Below are 18,884 nucleotides of genomic sequence, written 5' to 3' on the forward strand. Positions count from 1 at the left end.
CAATGCAAGTATTCTGCATCTGCAGAGGTCTGCAAAGGCCTGAGAAGAAACTCGCTCCTCTAATTTTAAGGGAGTAAACGAGGCAACATAAGAGAAGGCTGCACCAGCAAATTATGTTTATTTTGTCAATATTTTTAATAAATCCAGGTATAAACTTAAGCAGTTTTAAAGAAAGATAATTTCCACATTTTTAGACTCAGCTGTAAATTTTTATAAATTGTTTGATTCTTTCTACTGGAGAAACACCAGCTCTACAGCATTTGCATTTCTGGACAAATGAGTGGACCTGAATCAGGGTTTTCAACGCTAATAAGGCATCCCAATCCACCCATCCATCTTCCCTCATTTATCCAATGCAGGGATTCTACAGCAGCTGGTTAAGCAGGTTTTCGCAGGTATTCTTTTCCTTTTTTTAAGTTTCTCCTGTGGGATGTTGCTGCACTTCCAGGCCAGATGAGATAATAATCTCTCTAGCGGTTTCTGAGTTTACCCCAGGGTCTTCTCCCAGTATGGTGTTTGCTGAAAACTTCCAATGGGAGGTGCACAGGAAGTTTTCTGATTAGATGTCAAAACTAGAGATGGACCGATCAGATATTACGTATCGGTATCGGTCCGATACTGACCCAAATTACTGGATCGGATATCGGCGAGAAATAAAAAATGTAATCCGACCCATTAAATATCAAAAAAGCACCTCACAAAACTTGCTACGCGGCGTAACTCGGCTCATAACCGTAGCACATAGCAGCAGTGTGCATCACGTGATAGAGCGGCTGTGTGTATTTGTAGCCTTGCTAGCAAACCAGCATTTCATCTATGAGGACGTTTTCCCAGAGAGAAGTAAAGCAAGTGTGTAAGTTCATCTCTGAATGTCTGTAAAGCATTCCCACGTTAAGCTTAACAACCATACCTGGAGCGACTGCCTCTCTCTCTCTCTCCTGCTGCTTCAATCGTGAAACAGCTTAATGATCAGCTGATCGGCTTTTCTGTCGCGAGTCCGTCTCTCTTCTTAGTTTTTGGCTCACTTCTCACCAGAAAGAGGAAACCAGCAGCTGAACAACAGCAGCACTATTAAGCTTGATAAGCTGTTGTTAGAATTTATATAATATTACTTTCTACACCAGGATCTTTTTCTACGTAGCTGACGGCTGGTAATTGTGCAGGGGCGGATCTAGCAAAGTGTAGCCAGGGGGGCCGATAGGGCATGAACAGGGAAAAGGGGGCACAAAGACATACTTTTCTTTCTTATTCTCATTTAAAATGTCTAGTTTTTAATAAATAATTATCTGACTCTTACACCCAAAGTTTTAATCTTGTGTAAAATATATAGAAGTCCATTACTGTATATAGTAACTGTTAAGTCTAATATACCCTAGTAAGCTATAGTACTTTTTCCTTTGGGAAGATACCATCTGTGCAGTCTGCAATTCTGTTGAAGAAAGATGTTGAATCTATTTAATTATTCTTGAAAAATAATTTATTTTTGTGCATTTTCCCCCTGCATCAAATTAAATTTGATTACATCGATTAAGCATCATGAGGTGGAGGGTGGTTCCCTATTTATTTATTTTTTTGCTGGGAGTTTGCAACCCTATTAGTTAGGTTGCTTAAAATTTCTTCTAAGTACTCTTTAAAATACCAGAATAGGGAGGATGGAGCAGGTTTAACTTTATTAGATTGATCAGTGTTGCTGAACTATGACATATTTTGGACGCAGTGTATTTTTTACATACAGGTATAACAGAATAGCTTTAGTGTTGTTATTTATTTAAACTTGAGTATAAACTTATACAAAATGCAGCAAGATATTAAAAAAACGTTTTGTTGATTAAAAAACACACTATATCAGTATCGGTATCGGACATAAAAAAGTGGTATCGTGCCATCTCTAGTCAAAACCACTTCAGCCTTGTGATAAAAAAAAAAAGAGTGTGGTATGCTTTAAAGAATCACAGACCACAGGTGAGGGTTGGAATGTAGATCGACTTGTAAATCAAGCACTTTGCCTTCCGGCACAGCTCTCTTTACCAAGACCAATGTGCAGACCATCTCATTCTTCAGTTTTCCATCATTTTTGATACTTTAATTTAAGCTTGTTTAGTTATGTGCCAACCGATGACACAAGAACAATCAGACATTGGTGTTAAAAATGGGAAATTATTTTCACTCTGTCACTGTTGAAAATATCGTTGTTGAAAACAATATAGACCTCCAATATATTAGAGTACTTGAGAGTTTGTCTCATTTGTCACTGCAAAGTAATTAGCTTCTCTGCCCAGCCATTAAGAGCCGTTTAAGCTTTCACTGATTTCAAATACTTATCTCAACTGTTCCATCTAGGACATTAGTCTTGTATCTTTCAGCTAATCACATAAAGCAGAAAGACTGATGCTCTCTGCCTCTGACACAGGCTCTGAAAGCTGAGATGTGTCATTATTATTATTCATTATTATTCGGTCTCATTTCCGGTCTTATCCATATTCCAAATTTTTTTGTCAACTGAAGTTAAACTAGAAATAAAACCTTTAATTTCCAACGTGGAAAAAGTCTCGGTGACCTTTTCATACACCAATTTGTAACATCTGTTTGCTTTGACACCATTTTTTTAAGGTGGAAAAACGACTCCGAAATTCTTCTCGTACTTCAGGGATGCACTAGTGACAGGACCTTTCCACGGCAGATATTTTGACTTTATATGAAAAGCACCAGGGTCACTAATAACTTTACTCCTCAAGTGTTTCCCTGACTGTGTGACAGTGAGTCAGCAATAACAACAGCCGGACGCTTTATCAAACAGTGCGCTAGTGGGTGGAAATACACTTGACACAGTATTTTCACTTTGTTTACAAAAATGGCAGCACCCTACTAGCTTTGTGTATCATGCATTTAAAATTATGCACGGTCAGAAGCGAGCTGGACAGCATTTGTGTCACAGTGGAATTACAGCACCTGTTTTCATTTGCATTTGAATTAAAATACTGTATTTGAATCCCTAATAAACTTTCAGAGTTTAGCTCTTTATTTACACATGTGTACAGCTAAATCTCAGCTCCAAAGTAACAAGTAGCATCAGACAGGACCAGGATGTCCAAATGCATGCTGGTGTTTTCTAGCTCCACACTGTCATAGAAATTTCATGGCTATATAAAAATAATGTCAAAGTCATTCTCCAACCCTGTTTGATGTGTAACTTTGCACACTCTGTGACACTGTCCTATGAATTCAAAGACCTCTGAGGAGGCAGCACTGCAGTAACCGCCTGAAGACATACACGCGCTGTCAAGCCACCTTCCAGCACCCTGCAGTTCTGCTCTGTCTTAAGAATGGCCATCTCCCTGCAATACGCAGCTGTTTTTCACGCTTTCAGTGCTCAGCTATGCAGAAAATTAACTCCAGCGGCTACAGCATTTCCACACAAGCCAATCTAAACACAGTCTCCACCTTTATCCACTCCCTACATCTCCTTTCCTCCTCCTTTCTCTCCTGGATGCGGAATCAAGATGACGTTTCCTATACATCTGCAAACATCCATCTACTCCGTCACATCAGCAGCAGTCAATCACCTGCACACTATTTTATTTGCAAGCATGCATTAAATCTTCTGTCCGCACTGTGTACCAGCACATTATTCACAAGGTCTCCTCCCTAAACTCATTGTATTATCTGTCGATCCATCCATTTTCTTAACTGCCCATCCAGCTTGGGGTTGCAGCAGGGCTGAAGCCTATCCCAGCTGTCACTGGGCAAGAGGCACAGTACAAGCTTGACAGGTCAGCAGTCCATAACAATGCCAACACAGAGACAGACAACCACAAAAACCTTCATCCCGTGGCTAAGTCACAATCAAGAAGCGCAAGGAGCAAGGGACCTCAAGTTGTTGTTTTTTTTCTTTTTTCTTTTGCTGCATTGTCCACAGATGTAACATTTAACAAAGAACTTTAATAACCTATAAAGAATGGAAAACTAAGGTTCTAAGTGACCTTATAGTGGGCTTAAAGTGCCTAACTGGAAAGCACTTTGGCTCGACTGCAGCCGTTTTAAATGTGCTATATAAATAAAAATGATTCAACTTAAGTTGTTCCCAGGTCAAATCTGGCCTTTGAGACTGATTGTTGTGCATCCTTTCCCCTTCATTTTCAAGTAATCTCTCCAGCAGCCCTGAACAATGAAGTCTAGAGCCCTATAATTCTGTTATTTTAGCAGTTGGGTCAGGTCTGATCTTCTAGTGCACTGGCTTGTAGTATAATATGACAGAGGCTATAAATAACATTGAATTTCTACAACAGAAAAGTGCCATTAAAGTGTATTCTTTACATTAAAACTATTAATAAAAACATGGCAGTTGGGATACTGTTAGAATAGAACCAAGATGCCTCCTACTGCTAAATATTATCTCTCAGTTAGCCTCAGCAGTAAAGGGGTGCCAGACAAATCTTCACTGGCACAGGGCACAGACGTGTGCACATACACAAACACGCAATGAGTCTTTCATTTTGCTGTCACCTGTCACTGTCGCTATGAGCGCCTTCCCTCTTCCCCCTCCTTGTCCACACACCCACTTATGGCAGTGGCAGGTCTAAAAAGACGTGGGAGGACAGGGGATGTAGAAACAGATGGATGCTGGCACTAGCCGAAAACCAGAGTCTGGCAGAAATGGGCCCAAAGAGAGACTGAAAGAGACTACCCCATCTGGGCTTGATTCTGCTCAACCAGCCAGCAGCAAACCACGGATTCAGAAAACAAGAATAAAGTGTCCTGTCGCCTGAACACATGTTACTTTTCTGCACTGTTCTGATCTGATTTACAGTTTTGGCTTCACAGCAAATATTCAAAGTAACTATGTGAGTTAGTCAATTTGAATGTTATGGTTTTATTTTTATTCCATCTTCAGTGAAGCTATACGTGCAAACAACAAATCGTATGTCATGCCCTCTGCCTCCTCTTCCTACAAGACAGGAGTGTTTCTCTTCCCTTTCTTTCTCCCTCTACATGTCTCTCTGTTGTCTTTTAATTATAAGAGTGGGATCAGGTGCACAGAGTGGGGCAGTCAGCTGCTATCTATCTCCAATCTTCTACTACTTGGCTGCCAGATCATAAACTACAGCTACACAGTTAGTCATGTTTGAGCTATTCTTCTAGCTTCTTCAAGTCTTGATGGAAAATTCTGCACTTCATGTGCGTGCAGTTGTCCTGGACGTGACTCCTTCCACCATATTCACTTTTTGCTTGCCTACAATCCTCGCTAGACTTGCTCAATTTCACTGCTTGTTCTCTCTCTTACTGGCTCCGCCAGCTCCTGTTACAGGCTCTTCTGCTGTCCACCTGTAACCTTTACTCATCTGTTAACACAATCCCTGCTGGATTCTGAATCCCTGCTACTGTGTTTCACATATTTATAGTCTCTAAAACACAATCTCAAAATCATAACAATACACAAGTACAACCACAAGTACAGTCAGCAACTTTCCGAAATGTGTGTTTGCTTGTGTTCAGTTTTTTCATGCTTTCCAGGGTGCCACTGTTTGAAACTTTTCGAAATGTTTAACAGTAGCTAAAACAGAAATTTGCTGACTACATAGTATTGGATCAAGATCTCCCCTGAGTTCCAGCTCACAGATATTTATTAATTATTAACATTTATTTAGTCAGGTAGCAAAACCCTTGAGATTTTAATCTAGCATTTTTTTTTTTAATTGCAAGAGAACGCATGTCCAAGCATGGGAGAACATGCAAATTTCACAAAGAAAAGGCCTGACAGGGTTTGGACCTGTGAGATACTGATGATAACCACTGTTTCACCATACTGGAGTCGATCCGATAAGAGATGAAGTAAAGCACTGAAGCCCCACGCCCCTGGTACCTGGGGCAAAAAGGAGGAGATCACGTCTAATCGGTTATAACACGGGGTGAGAAATATAAGTCCCAACATGTGTGGTATCCACAGAAACCAATGAATCTCAGCTAAAATCTCATATAAACCATTTCTACAACCACCATACGCAACAAAAACAAGGCATAATTAAACAGACAGTTACATAAATGTGCACAAGTCCGCTAAACAAACAAAACCCAACAAGAAGTTCTTCAAACTTCATGTAACCGGCTAAAGAAAGGCTGGTTATCTTTCAGAGCTATCACTGACTCCAAACTCCAAGTCTCACCTAGGGCTGGGCGATATATCGAGTTTTTAAAAAAAATCGATATATTTTCATACGAGATATAAGATGTGACAATATCCTTTATATCGATATAGTCTATGTTACGTTATAATTATACTTGTGGAGCCACAAGTTTGCCTCTCTTTCGTCCACTTTTGTCTCTACGCAACGTTACTGGGCCTCGCCTCTCCTTCACTGGACACAACTCCCCCTCCTCCCTTCACCTGCAGGCAGCCACAAGATGGACACGGCAAATCTCCGTTAGCGAGTTGTGGGGCTGGACGGCGTCAACGTGTTAGCGAGCTAACCGCGCTAACGAGCTAACCACGCTAACGCCATGTACGGCCTAAAATCCTTTCATTTTCTCAAAAGTTGACAGCACACCTTATGTATGAATCCTGGTTGTGCTTACTGACCGCGAACCGATTTTATGTGGTACACGGCGCTCAGCAATCTGTCAAAAAATGTTTTAGTACGACTTTGGTAAGCTACGGAGCTGCAGCGCTTGATGGATTGTCGGAGCATTATGGCTACCGTAGTCTGGAGCCTTGCGGAGTAATGCGTACTGTGCTTCAACGTAATATTACCGTATTGTATGTGTATAAGGACCATAAATGGCACCTGTTAAGAGACATGGTTACAAAGAGGATTTCAAACTCAAGGCTGTCAGTCACGCAGTAGAAGTTGGGAACAGAGCAGCTGTGAAATCTGTCTTTGTTATTATGCTCAGCGTGTGTTAGTTTACATTTTGACTGCACAATTATGAGCTTTTTGTTATGCACAAAAACAACATTGTTTTCTTTTATTTACGGAGCATGATTATTTAATAAATGCTGATAATTTATTTTTGAGTAATTTCTTCATGTAAATCTATGCTGTATGTAAATAAAAATGCCCGTGTGACATCTGGGACACAGTGTGACTAAGAAATCTCTTTTTGTTCTTAACTTATAGCTTTAAAAAATATCGAGATATATATCTTATATCGCCACCCAGCTAAAAAATATCGAGATATGAATTTTGGGTCATATTGCCGAGCCCTAGTCTCACCACACTCTGACCAACATTCACTGAATGAGCCGCAAAAGAAGACCACAAAAACACATAACGGTGCTAATGCGCTAAGACAGAAATTGGCTTACCGTCTCGATTTGCTCCGTAATTTTCGCCGGTAGCCGGTAGCCACGTGATTATCAGCAGTTACCACGCCTACCTAGCCGCATCAGAGGCGTTTTCCGTCAACAACCTCCATTTTAGACCCACCCACAGACAAGTGACTGGACAGATGTCAAGAAATTTCACAAGTGTTAGCTTTATTTTGATACCAAGATTGTAAGGACAGAGTTTGTAATTACAGAGAAATAATCAATTAATTTGGGGCATTTCATTTTTGAGCAGGAAGCTCAGAAACCCCTTTGGGGCTTAAGAGGTTAAGTAATACAAATCAGATTAACAAAAAAATGCAAACATAATGAGGAAGAGCAGGCCAATTGAGAATGAAGCAAACATTGAAAGCATGCTTACCGTCAACCATTTCCAGGTGTGTCATCTCGCGAAAAACAAACAGAAAACCTGTTGGAGTTGTGTGAAATACACTAAAAGTATTGACCTAAAAGCATTGCCAAAAGTATTGACCTATCCAAATCATTGAATTCAGGCGTTCCAATCACTTCTATGGCCACAGGTGGGCTTGTTTCTCAGAGCCAAGTGCCGCTTTTAAAAAAAGTGGTGCTTGGCTCTTTAGTTTCAGTGAAAGGAACTCCTAATGCCTTGGCATACAAAGACGTTTTGGACAATTTCATGCTCCCAAATTGGAACAGTTTGGGGACGGCCCCTTCCTGTTCCAATATGACTGTGCACCAGTGTACAAAGCAAGGTACATAAAGACATGTGTGAGTGAGTTTGGTGTTGAAGAACTTGTCTAGCCTGCATAGAGTCCTGACCTCAAGCCGACAGAACACTTTCGGGATGAATGGGAGCAGAGCCATCTCGTCCAACATCAATGTCTGATCTCACAAATGTGATTCTGGAAGAATGGTCAGAAAATTCCCATAAACACATTCCTAATGTCACGGCTGGGGCAGCAGTCGTGTGGAGGTGAGGAAGGAGGATCCAAAAGCAGACAGTGGCGGAGGTGCAAGTGGGTTTTATTTACAGTGCACAAATAACCAAGGTGTGGGCAGAACTGAACATAAACCTAAACTGGAAAAGCTAATACAAAAGGATGACATGGAGCGAGGGGCAGAGAGACGCGGAGCAGATACACAAATGAACACAGACGACGCGACGAGAAACACAGGCAGACACCAACTATAAATACACACACCAGGTAATCAGGAAATGGCACACAGGAGGGCAACACAGCTGGGAGGAATCAGGGCTGACGGGACAGGGGAAATGTAAACTGAACATACTCACATCAGACAGAGACCTTCACAATAAAACAGGAAACTCAGACACGAGGAACCAAACAAGACACAGAACTAAACAGACAGCTTCACAAACAGGCGGAGTGACACGATAGACAGACAGAGACACAGACGCAGACTCAAAGGCAGACCGAATATAACACATAGAACTCAAACAGTAATAATCAACAACATCATAATAAACTAGAAAATGATAATAAACTGAAAGCGCTGGGTCACCGACCCAGGACCATGACACCTAAACCTTGTGGAAAGCCTTCCCAGAAGAGTTGAAGCTGATATAGCTGCAAAGGGTGACCCAGCATGAATCTAAAAGGAGACTAATACCTTTGGCAATATAGCATACATTGAAGCTGCTGATGATATAGATCTGCCCACTGCTATTCAATATAGCTTTTTAAGTGAAGATTATACCAATATCTGATCCAAACATTATATCAGTGGAGCCCTAACTTAAAAGATCCCTATTGTATCCAAACCATTTCAAACATAACAATGGCATCAAATATAAATGTGATCGATAAAACTGCAAATGCAGCTTTATTTTTTCTTTTTTTCCTGATTCTCCCCATTAATCAACTAAAAGACGTCAAGGATCAATATTTCCACTGAAAGTTTTAATACATAAAGCAATAACATAAAAGTTATATTCATTATAGCCTTCTTCCACTGTTGTTAAAGTTAACCTGTGGAGTTTTTTTTCCTTTTGTAAAACTCCCTTACAAGGCAGATTTTTCCTACCATAGCTCAAAGGTGCAGCTGTTTGCATTCATTTGCATTTTCTTGCAATGGCACTATTGAAAGGACAGCGTGTCATTCACATTCAAAATTCAGGAAAACACATGTAAACATGTAATAACACACATATAAATATTCTTGCTACATGTATTGTTACTTGCGAACAACTTGTAAGTGCTTCATTAGATCAAAGGATGCAATGGAGTGAGGAAACCTAATTAACCAAAACATAATTAAAAGGACTGTTGAAGCACATTATTGCTCAGATTAGTTTGCCAACAGCCATTTTCCTCCCACAGTGTGTGTGTATGCATGTGTGTGTGCGTGTGTTTGTGTGTAAGTGTGTGATAGACAAATGCAAAAAGACAGAGAAGAGGATAAAAAAACCTTTAAAACAATGACATGAAATATATTTGAGATTTTATATAACAAAGATATTTTCATGCATAATACTTTTTGCTTTTCTGCAGGGATTACTGTGATTTAACAGATTAATGACAACACTACAGTGTGCAAATGATCATTGTCTGATCATAAGTCTTGATTTCGACTTGTAAGTAGGGCACTTCAGAAGGAATAATTCATGTCCTTCTGAATCTGTGAAGCAGTGATGAAGCAGAGAACACTGAGCTGTGCTAAGAGAGCTGTGTCAGAGATTATGATTTCAGCTATGTGAGTTGATTTCATCATGCTTAAGATGTCATCACTCAGAAATAAAGAGGGCACAGCTTTTTAACAGTTTCACATATTCTGCATTAGTTAAACTTTCAACATCCAAAAGTGATTTTGTTTTTATAAAAATTGGGTGAAATATATTTAGGTCAGTTGCCACCTGCTTAGTTTAATTTAACTAATTACATTCAAATTCTGTAGTTAAATTCAAATCTGATCATTAAACTGCCACAAACCATTAAACAGTGGCAGCAGAAGAAAGTCTCACAACTTGGCAGGTACTTTAAATGAAGGGGGAGAGAGCTATAACTTTAATTTCATTGGTCAGCGGGACATAAAAACAAAATGCGCAGATTCACCAGTGAAACCCATTAAAAGTTTTGCTGAGCTTGCCTCACAATAAGTTTTAAAAAGTAGCTTTTTTCTCTCCCTGTGTGTCACATGAAACAGCGCAACATGATTGGCTAATACATTTCTGGTGTTGGCCGTTGATTGGATCTTTGAGTGCAGGGATGTCTTTGGTGTTTCAGTATTGTCCCACAGGGTTCTCTTCAGGTTTCTTTCAGTGGCGTGTCACTGGTTGAACTCTTTTATAGGCCTTGTTAGGAGAACTCTGAATCCCATTTACCTTCTTCAAGATCCTGGCACTGTGCACGTTGATTCACTGTCACACTGTCATGAATTCTTGAGGTTAATATTATCGGCATCACACAGTTGTGGCGAGCCAGCCAAAGAGCCTTAACTACACAGCGGCCTTACTGAAAGAGGGTCTAACATAATGCATTAACAAGTTGTTTTTTTCACTTGTTATTTCATTTTTGCTGTAGTTATCTAAGTTAAAGTTTCCCTGTTGTTTTTTTTTCTTCTTTTTGATTCTATTCTTCTGTAGTTTTGGTCAAATCAATATGTGCTGTACATGCTTCACCCTAATCCACTGCTATAAATAAAAAGAAACTTGGACCAGTTTAGTGGTTGTTCATTTCTACCGTCACTGCTAATATACATAGTGGATCCTTGTTCAGCAGGCATAATTTTCTACAGGATATTATACAGCTACACTATATACAAAAATGTACCGGGCCATGTACAAATTACACCTTCACAAGCTGCTCAATCATGTAAACCCACGCCATGAAGCTCCTGGTGACCAGTTTTTGTGCCGATGTTAATGCCAGAGGAGGTTTGGAACTCTGCAGTTGACACAGCAGAGCACGCTTACGTGCCCGACGACACCACTCTATAATTTTATGCGATCAGCCACTTTATGGCTGAGTTGTGGTGATTCCTAAATGCTTCAACTTTACAATAATACACGTTCTGGATGCCAAAGGTTATTAACTGACCTGCTGTAATAGTGACATCCTACTACTGTACTGTACCACTTTATGCCTGAATTATGGTTTAGCTGGAAATTTAAATCATAACATAATCTGAAACCCCTCTTAGCCCTACACTGCAACCTGCCATGCCACTCAGTCAGTGCGGGCTGCATCTACAGTAGTTGATGTGTAGTTACATTTCTCAGGAGATACACATAGAGAATGACCTTTTCTTTCACAAATGTTTGAAAAGGCTGCATGGATAGGTGCTTGAATTTATATACCTTTGGCAAAGTGACTGAAAACACCTCAGTTAAAAGATTAAAACCCAATGGCCTAATACTTTAGTACATATAGTGTACATCATGATGGGACAAATCAAGCAGATAGTTACATCTAATTGGGTGACCTCACCTTTGTTTGGAGAAGTCCCAATATTTTGGGGAGGCCTAAGTGGTCAGGCCTGGGGAAGCTTTTTTTGAATATGATCACTTGACCATCTTAATTTGGCATCTTTGCTCTTGCCTCTGTGCCATTGGTACAGTGGAGTACCAGCGGCACTGTTACTTGCTCTATTCTGGGTTTAAAAATATTGGCCAGGACTTTCTGTGTTGAGTCTTCATGTTGTCTCTGTGTCTGTGTGGGTTTCTTCATTCATGCTGGGTGGTCAATAAGACAAGAAAAGTGCTGCATAAATGCCAGTCTTGTGCCTATCAGTGGGTGTATAAAGAAAATTCTCTTTGAAACATAACATGGATGTTCATATGTACTGTAACACATGCATATCTGCACTGTAGATAGTAATTACTGTATTTTTTGAGCAATAATCCACTAATCAAAATTAAATTTGGGATTTTTAAACTATGTGGAATCACCGTTTAGATCAGAACCTTCAGAGGATTCAGTGTGTGCTGCAGCTCAGCAGAGCTCACAGAAAGAAGAAGAAAAAGGAAAAGTTATTTTTGACATCAAGAATGTTCAATCGTTAGTGGAGACCTTTTCAGATAAGGTTAGAGACCGGCGACAGAGATGTGACTCAACGGGACCCGTCATCCAGTGTGACTCACCACAGGACAAACGCAGGCAATTAAAATACAAACAGCGACGTCGGTAAAAATTACTCTCCAAGGTAACCTGCTAAATATAAAATCACAGGAATTCCACACAGGTGAGGTGACATTAACAGAAGATTTTTAAACTTTGTATGACATACCACTGTCATAGAAACAAGCAGACGCACGCTCCATCCCAAACAGTCAGAAGTGAATCAACTGATGGAAGAGGTTGCCTCCCCCCCTCCCCCCTCAAGCTAAAAGACCTAAACACAAACAGGTGAGGATAACATTTAACTAACCTGTTTGTGCCTGCATCAAGGTGCCTGAAAATGCACATTTTGTGGTCAGTTTTGTTTGTTTGCTTTTCAGCATCAATCAGACAGCAGCCATCCAGTCTTTTGCAAAGTAAGACCCTATGAGTCCCACCCCAAACATCCAGTTTCTATTAGCCCACATGCTGAATGTTAATTATTTACAGAGTTCAATTCTCATGAAGGTAGACCATTGAATTAGCTGCATAAACAGGCAAAAATCCCATAGTAGTTTGCCCCAGAAAACCTACCCAACAACTGCCAATTTATTAATAAAAACATTAATGTGTAGATAAATTGAGGTAACTAATAATGCTCAACTCAGATTAAAACGCAATGGTTGAATGAAACCACTTACTGAAAGGAGTTTAAGCATTTTCTACATTTATGCTTGGAGTAACTTGGAATAAAGTGGAATAGTGGTAACACTAACATCTAACATCTGAATTTCTAATTTTTTTGAAAAAGCATTTAGAGCTAATTTACACTCTTGCCATACCTATAGTATACTTATAAGTATAGTTGAGGATCGCAAGGACCAGAGCCACAGCATCCTAAGAAAGGTGTTTTTCATACACAAAACATAAGTAAAACACCTGTAAAAAGTGTAACTGTAAGATATATATTTAAATCTAGTGGTCCCCACTACAGAACGTTCAATAAAAAGCAATAGCCTATAAATAAAGAACAGACTGAGTTAAAAGCTGCTTCCCTGCGGGAGTCCTGAATGTCTCTTATAGACATTTCAATTTATTTCATGACATCTCCTGAAATGCTTATTCCAACATTAGATCACTGGAGGGAGAAAAATGTGCATCCTGTTGCCTGCAAATCCCTGCGATGTTGTGGAAAATGGATGCATGGGTATGACAGTTTGATTTCTATTTATGAGAATATTAAACTGCATACAGTCAACATTGGAAATAATTGGCACAAAGAGCTCCTGATACCGTTTTTAACAAGAAGCCTGTACAAACCTTCCTGTAATGGAAATCAGAGCCACATGGCTTCATTTTGCAGCAAATCAAGCAATGCAAACGACCGAGTCCAAAACACTTTTTGTACTTTAAATGTAGCTTGAAATTAGTCACAGATACGCCTGGGTGCCTAGTGTTGGATTATTTAATTCCTTCTCCATGGACTGTAACATGTTCTAGTCAGCAGAAAGACTTAGGTATATTGCTGTGTGACCTACTATAAATACATAAAATATAACATAGACAGGAATAAATGCAAATTAAGTGATTATACACTGTCCTCTGCGTATTAGACTGTGTTAATATATTTTCCAGAAATTTAACTGATAAAAGATTAAAGTTAAAATGTCTATACAGAATAGTCAAATATACCCCAACGGGGGGTTATAGCACACTCAGTCCCAACAGCCCTGTATAAAGAGTAAGGCAAAATCTCTAATGGGAATCAAAATGTAACTGTCCAGTTACCCTCACATGGCCCATAGATTATCTGGTAAAGCACACAAAATCCCAGAGAACACTGGTTAGCAAGCTAAAAAAAAAAGTCATGGAAATGGATGAAGGAAATATAAAAGACAGGAGTGTTTGTGTTGATGTGAGGAATACTGCAACTAGGGATGTCACCAAAACTAATAACAATGATACTTTTCGATACCTTACATGGTGAAGAAGAAGAAGAACATGGTCCACACAGCACAGAAAAAACTACACATGAAAGATAGCAATAGCAACAGCACTGGCCTGACTCACTGATAGCAAAAGACAGTAAGAGTCAAGTATGGAAGGACTATTTATTGAAGGCAGATCACCAAACAATGCCACTGTGCACAGGACTCCATACAGCCTCATCAAAACTCTAGAATACTCTGGTATACAGACGACGGCATGTCAACTCCATAACTCCATAATATTATGTGTTTGTGTTGATATGCTGCCTTTGTTTTTTTCTAACCAAATGCGGTGCCGTGCATTACAATCAAACATCTCCAATTTGGTCCAAAGATGTTTTTCCAGAAGTCTTATAGCTTGTTTAGATGCAACTGGTGCTGTCGAGCTCTCTTTAGAAAGAACAGACTTTCTCCTGGTAAACTTTTCAAGCAAGCCACACTTGTTCATTTTTCTCTAATTATACTGTCAAGAACTTTAAAATTTAATATGCTAACCTAGGCCTGTAGCATCGACATCTGTGATGTAGCTCTTGGAATTGTTACGGGTCCTCTGTGCATTGCATTGACCTTGGGGTGAATTAGCTGGAGCATCCACACATGGAAAGACTGTGGCAATGTGCTGCTTTCATCAGCTTCTCCAGAACCTCACAGTAACTACCACAACAAACACCCAAACTGAATGGGTCCCCATGATACCACCTACCAAAGCTGGTCTTTATACTGCACAAAATGATCTCCTATTGTGATCATAGACTGTGTCCCAATTGCGATCCAGCCTCTACACCCACTGCCTTCATGTTCTGTTGCATGTTCACGTACAAACCCCACCCTACATTATGTGCTATTTCAAACCAACTATCCTTTAGCAGAAGAGGATTATAAAGTCCTTCAGCACCAAGTCTGCACTGAATCAGGATTAGTAACCACACTCTGAAGGCACAGCACCTGTTTGTGTCCGATAGGGAGGAAACGTTACACAATGACAGATATGAGTTTTGTGTGAATATTTCAGGACTGTTGCTGCAATCAACACATAGAAATACCTTTTACTGGTCTTCAGTTTGGGTATGACTTTATACCTGATTTTGAAAAGTGTTTTATAACCTTCTTCTGGTGTTATAAATGCCAATGTTAAACAATAAGAAACAAGAAAACAATAAGTGTGGAATTATAGACGATTACATATTATAGATGTGTTTTCCAATAAGTGACACATGGTCATAATAAAACCATCTAACAAATGTCGCATAAATGTCAGAGGGAGCCTTCAGCTCCCACATGTGCGATTTCATACACTCATCACAGAATAATGGGGTAAAGGGCGCCATTTGAATTGGTTCTGGTCCTTTGAAGAGCAGTAGCAGGGGAATACTTTCCAGTAATAGCATGGGCTGCAGCAGCAACAATCCTACACACAACCACTTGAGATCTTTTTAATGTAATGAAGTTCTTTTACACTGATCAAAGCTTAGAAAATCTGCTTGTTTACCTGATAGTCAGGCAGGAAATGTGGCCCATGTACGTTAAGCAAACAAAAATAATATCGCTGCAAGTTAGAACATGGTTTTTGTCAAAAATCTAACCCAAATCTAAAAGTTGCCTTTTATTAACAACATTAAATTTTGAGCAGTGCTTTTGGAGAGAAAAGCAAATCTTACAGAACACAAATGTCCAACAAAAGTAAGGTATGGATGGCATTTACTTGGTGCATCTCCAGTCTTAGTGAAGACACAGATTACTTTACAGCACAAAACACATCTACCCATATTTACTCAGCAGTTTTTCTTATCACACAGGTAGTTACAATACACCATGGTAGTTTTCAGGTTCATTATCTTGCCTGAGGGCCCTTTGACATCCAGACTGGAAAAGCCTGGAACGGAACAACTAACCTTATTAAAATCAGTGGACAATACGCTCGACCGCCTCACAGTCACTCCCTAAATGAGCGTCTTGAATACCTTGCATTTTAAAGTGGTCTGTCCAATCTAATCATGCGAAATACCCATCTTGCCCTGACTAATAAATATGCTGGGCGAAGGTTATGAAAATAAGCTTAAAACCTTTAGAATTTATCCCTCATAAAAAGTTTTAATGGTGCCATTAAAACTCAGATGTGAATAGCGTATGCAAATTCTGTGTAGACCATAAACTAAAAACAGGACAGCCGAAAAGCCAAACAGTGCACACTAACCTCACATCCAGTGTGTTATTTAAGCCCCGACTCAAACACTCGAGTACTAAATTTCATTACTGCTGGAGCTGATTGGTCCAGTGGTTTTTATGATATTCTGCAAATGGGGGCTCATTCGGGGCACTTTGTAATGCGGCTGGAACAAGAAGTGACTCCACACTGTGGATGCAAATGCCTGACCATTTTTACTGGATTAGATTCAAGTGGATGATTAGAAAAGTCAGTGAGCATTTGTGCCAGGCCAAGTAAGGGCACATGCCAGGAGCCAGTCAGCATCAGCTGGCCTGTATATATTTAATTAAGAAAAAAGACATCTGTAAAGGACACTTGGTGATTACTGTGATTAATGTAACAATAACAGGACTTTTCTTTGCTAATTTGCCTTCTTTCACACAGAGGTTGAAGTATGAGAAAAAAAGGAGTTGTCATGAGGGATATTTTAGTAGACTTGGCCTTTTGATACCATCCTTGTCTAGATTATTATGTTATGCTATGTTGTATAACATAACATTGCATAAGTGTAAGAAAAATGAGGTTGACTTGATATACTCTAGTAAAGTTCACAAATAAAAGCATATAGTTGGAAACTAATAATAGGCCCCCCTCAATAATTATGACCACACTGAACAAAAGCGTCCAGGTTTCAGAGGCACCACTTCAGCTCCCTGGGTTGAGCAGGTGATTCAGTTTGCTGTGTGCCTTCACCCTGCTCTCGCCCAGCTTTCATATCCAATCCTGAAAATAAAAGCTAAAAGCTCTCCAGGTTTCTGAAGCCAGAATATGTGCAAACAGCAGTAATAACCCCCCAAAAATCTTGTTACCAAGGCTCTCCTGTGCATCTGAAAATATCAATCAGAGACCAAACAGAAGAAAGGAGGAACAGACCAACAGGCAATCTGTCTGCAGTCACTCCATCCTCGCATGAAAGTTGTGCCTCATTTGTCGCACCAGGAAACTGTTGGGCAGCTACATGTTTTTCCCAGTTTTTCATGCTTTGTGATTAACTGTCTTAATGTGCCACTGTTTTGCCTGTGTGTGTGTGTGTGTGTGTTGTGCGATCAACGTGAATGCTGGCAACCACTTGTATCTACATGAAAGTCAGTTAATTAAAACAAAATATTAAAACATTCATCTCTAGCTTGATAAAAGAGCAAGAGTACAACACACATGCTGACACACAAAGGACGATATTTAATAACCCGCTGAGAATGTCAAGATGTTTCCTGCCTCTCGGCGTTTGATGTGAAGAGCGCATGATCACACAAACAAACCAATTTACCAATGAGATGAGCAACATCATGACTGGCAGCATCTTGATCAACTTTGGATGTCAAAATATTGGAGTTTTTATACTCAAAACCCTGGATTTAGGTCTCAAGTCTCTGAAAGACGGTGCTATTCAAGACAGTGAAGTAATCTAAAGATATCTGTAATGAAATGTTTTACTCTGGCAGCTTATCTTTTGTTTTCTTTTATGTAGCTGTTCTGTACTATCAGTAAATGATCAATGCTGAGGGCGCAAAAAGGGTAGATACTTTCTGTTTAACATGGGCTCACACCACAGTATGCCCTTTAAAAGTTTGATTTTTAAGACATTTGGAAACAGTACAGGATGTAAAGTGATAATGTATGGAGTACTAAAAGTGTCAAAACCCTAAACAAATAATAAACTGTCACTATAGAAATTAATAAATTAATAAAATCTATCATAAATTGATGATTCAATTTTCATTAATTTATTCACTTTAAATATCAATATTTTAATTATATTTTTCAAAAATATTTTATTTTTTTCTTTTTTGGATGCACTTACTGGGATATTCATTTGTTTACTGACTTAAAGCTACGATCACTGATTTTAGGAAAAATACTCGTATTCAAGAGGTCACTCATACACCATCTACAGTGCTTAACAAATTTCTCAAACCAACTGTGATTGTGCATAAAAACAAGAAAAAACATTTGTATATATATATTCACATTTTTATGTTTAAATTTAAGCTGGCACACTGGAGTTCTCAGAGACATCAGAAATTTATCAAGCATAACAGTCAACCACCAAAACTGATTTTTCTGTCCAGGCAGGCAAATAAATAACTGAGATTAATCTAAAAGTTAAAAAGGGTTTTAAGTAATTTATTTTTACATTTGTTCATGAAAAAAATGGATGTTAACACCAATTTAAAAAAATCTCAAAGCACTTGTGCACACTGGTGGATTAATATTACAGAATCATAAAAAATGATTTTGGTAATTAACAATATTCTTAATGTAGGGCACAAACCTGACATGAACCTGTGAAGCAGTCCCAAAAAATGTGTATTGCACAGTCTGTGTGCAGACTATGTCTGTGATGACCAGTG

The 18,884-nt window shown here is 39.3% G+C and overlaps 1 protein-coding gene and 1 long non-coding RNA gene across 6 annotated transcripts in view; both read right to left on the reverse strand.

Moving 5' to 3' along the window:
- The window catches only part of whrna (whirlin a), a 241,723-nt gene that overhangs the window by 158,250 nt on the left and 64,589 nt on the right, over positions 1 to 18,884 (reverse strand). The window lies entirely within an intron of this gene.
- Positions 1,869 to 18,871, reverse strand: LOC146514629 (uncharacterized). The gene is made up of 3 exons (XR_014874880.1): positions 8,826 to 18,871; positions 7,209 to 8,221; positions 1,869 to 6,161 (listed from the first exon to the last, which is right to left on the reverse strand). It is a non-coding gene; the product is annotated as an uncharacterized LOC146514629 (long non-coding RNA).

The sequence above is a fragment of the Neolamprologus multifasciatus genome, chromosome 7 (assembly GCF_963576455.1).
Source record: "Neolamprologus multifasciatus chromosome 7, fNeoMul1.2, whole genome shotgun sequence".
In the NCBI taxonomy this organism is placed as follows: domain Eukaryota; kingdom Metazoa; phylum Chordata; class Actinopteri; order Cichliformes; family Cichlidae; genus Neolamprologus; species Neolamprologus multifasciatus.